Source organism: Jaculus jaculus, chromosome X, assembly GCF_020740685.1.
Source record: "Jaculus jaculus isolate mJacJac1 chromosome X, mJacJac1.mat.Y.cur, whole genome shotgun sequence".
Classification (NCBI taxonomy): Eukaryota; Metazoa; Chordata; class Mammalia; order Rodentia; family Dipodidae; genus Jaculus; species Jaculus jaculus.
The window spans coordinates 67,677,955-67,681,164 of NC_059125.1; the positions used below are offsets into that span (position 1 = coordinate 67,677,955).

At 40.6% G+C, this 3,210-nt stretch overlaps 1 pseudogene; it reads left to right on the top strand.

Moving 5' to 3' along the window:
- Nucleotides 1–2,255: 2,255 nt before the first annotated feature.
- LOC123456536 lies at nucleotides 2,256–2,832 on the top strand (annotated as a pseudogene).
- Nucleotides 2,833–3,210: the final 378 nt, after the last annotated feature.

Consider the following 3,210-nt stretch of genomic DNA (forward strand, 5'->3'; position numbering starts at 1 on the left):
GTGCATAGGGCAGTTGTGAAAAGTGTCTACAGAATAGGAAAATGTGTAGGAAAAAATGAGAAAGGAGTAGCCCTTGTCAGCATATGCCTGTTTGTATAATTTTGATACTTAGTAACATAGTGACATTTTACATGCTTCAAAATTAAATAATCAAAATCATGGCTGTGGGTACAACTCAGTTAGTAGAGTACTTGCCTAGCATGTGTGAAGCGCTGAGTTCAATCCCTAGCAGTGCATAAACCAAGTGTAGTAGTGCACACTTGTTATCCCAGACCTAGGGAGGTGGAGGCAGGAGTATCAAAAGTTCTTGGCTATGTAAGTTCAAGATTAGTCTAGGCTACAAGAAACCTTGTTTAGAAAATAATTTAAAGTAGTTATAAGTTAAAACCAACTATATTGAAGGTAAGGGCAGGGCAATTATTTTAAATGGAATACAAACAGTAAAAATGCATATACTTATACTAAAAAATGTATAATATACATGTATAGCTGAAGCAGGTGAGAAAGGAAAGAATTAATGTGAGTGTTATGACATAAAATGTGTTTCCTAATGAAGATGCATTGAAGCACTTACTTCAGTATCTCAGAATGCATCTCTGCTTTGAATTACAGATAATCAAGTTAAAATGAGGCCATTATATTGGGCCCCAATCTAATATGACCTATACCCTTATAAAAAGGGGAAGCTAAACCTAGAGATAGACATGCACAGAAGGCAGTTGATTTGAAGGGAGAATATTATGTGGAAATGAAGGAAGAGATTGGAGTGATATATCTATAAGCTAAAGATTGACAGTAAACCAAAAGCTAGAAGAAAGGCAGAGAATAGAATCTATTTCATAGCCCTTAGAAGGAATAAACTTTGCCAACTTGTTTATCTTAGATTTTTTATTACCTGAAATAATTTATTTAAAGGTCCAAGAGAAAAAAGTGAAAAGATTATTAATAGAATAAGCATAAAATAGTTTTTATAAATACCAGCAAGAAGTTTTTAAAATTACACTGGGTAAAATGACTTTGATAAGAAAAAATAGCAATAACAATAAAATTATAGATACTAAGTAGTAAAACTAGCAAGTAATGTGGAAAACTACAAAACTGCAAGTTACTCATCTTTACTGAAGGACATGACAGATTCAAAGGTAGGAATTTATACCATTTTGGGGGGGTTTCGAGGTAGGGTCTCACTGTACCCCAGGCTAATCTGAAATTCAGTATGTAGTCTCAGGGTGGCCTTGAACTTCACAGCGATCCTCCTACCTCTGCCTCCCAAGTGCTGAGATTAAAGGCGTGCACCATCACGCCTGGCTTTATACCATGTTTTTTATTAGTTATGGACATAGTCGGTATATAAACAGCACATTTTTGTACCATCCTTTCCCTCATCTGTGCTCCCCTACAAAGGGACCCTCCTCTTGGGGATGTAGGTCATCCCCATGAGGGTTGTGGGAAGTGCATTGTGGGGGCGGCCATCAGTTACGGGGAAGAGGCAACATCGCTGTGCATACTGTCCCACCTTGTGGCTCTAGCAATCTTTCCACTCCCTCTTCCATGAAATTCCCTGAACCATGTTGGGTTCATTTTAAGTCTACTTCAATGACTGTCTCTTAGGAGCCTCTGGATCTCTGGTTTGGTAGGTGAAGAATGTCCTCAGTGTCTATCTCCTTCACCCTTTTAAACTTCATAACTGTGAGACTATCTAGTTTTTGTTGTTGTTGTTGTTGTTTTGGTTTGGTTTGGTTTTTCAAGGTCCGGTCTCACTCTAGCCCAGGCTGACCTGGAATTCACTCTGTCATCTCAGGGTGGCCTCGAGCTCATGACGATCCACCTACCTCTGCCTCCCAAGTGCTGGGATTAAAGGCATGTGCCACCATGCCCGGCTACATCTAGTTTTTATTACTTTCTTTCAGCATCCATAGAAAACTAATACAATAGGAATAGTTTGACTATATATTGTAACGTTAAGGAAAAAGTCTTAAAGAAAGGGGATGAATGCTTACAATAGTGTCTTCCAGACCCAAAGTGGCCCTGGTTTTCATGACATCACAGTGGCTGATGCTGCCTACAGAAGACCTGCATAATAGGAGGGGAAAATGATGACATTAAAATTGTAGAGAAGGGAGCCTGTGTCTGGCTCTAGCTCTCCACAGCCATTATAGTACATTGAGCTCCATAGAGACAGCGTTGGGGCAAGTGAGAGCCGGAGGGGCAACTGGGAGTCTCTTGGTGCCTTGTTGAGGAAAACTCAGCTAAAGATGGGCAAAGGAGACCCTAAGAAGCTGGGAGGCAACATGTCATCATATGCATTCTTTGTGCAAACCTGCCAGGAGGAACACAAGAAGAAACATCCAGATGCTTTCATCAACTTCTCGGAGTTCTCTAAGAAGTGCTCAGAGAGGTGAAAGACCATGTCTGCTAAAGAAAAAGGAAAGTTTGAAGACATGGCTGAGGCTGACAAGGCGCCCTTGAGGCCTCCTTCTGCCTTCTTCCTGCTCTGTTCTGAATATCGCCCCCAAATTGAAGGAGAACACCTGCCTATCCATTGGTGATGTTGCAAAGAATCTGGAAGAGATGTGGCACGACACTGCTGCAGATGACAAGCAGCCTTCTGAAAAGAAAGCTGCCAAGCTGAGGGAAAAGCATGAAAAGGACATGGCTGCCTACAGAGCTAAAGAAAATCCTGATGCAGCAGAAAAAAAAAAAAAAAGAGTTGTCAAGGCTGAAAAGAGCAAGAAAAAGAAGGAAGAAGAGGAAGATGAAGAAGATGATGACTTAAATTGGTTCTTGTCTATAAAGCACTTAACCCCCCTGTGTACAACTCACTCCTTTTAAAGAAAAAAATTGAAATGTAAGTCTGTGTACGATTTGTTTTTAAACAATAGCATATAATTTTTTGTATAGTTAACACACTACAAAATGTGTCTTTAGTTTATTATTTTTTCTTTTTTTAAACATTTTTTGTTCATTTTTATTTATTTATTTGAGAGTGACAGAGAGAGAGGGGGAGAGACCAATATAGAATGGGCGCGCCAGGGCTTCCAGCCACTGCAAATGAACTCCAGATGCGTGCGCCCCCTTGTGCATCTGGCTAACGTGGGTCCTGGGGAATCGAGCCTCGAACTGGGGTCCTTAGGCTTCACAGGCAAGCACTTAACCACTAAGCCATCTCTCCAGCCCCCAAATGTGTCTTTAGATAGCCCTGTTCTGGTG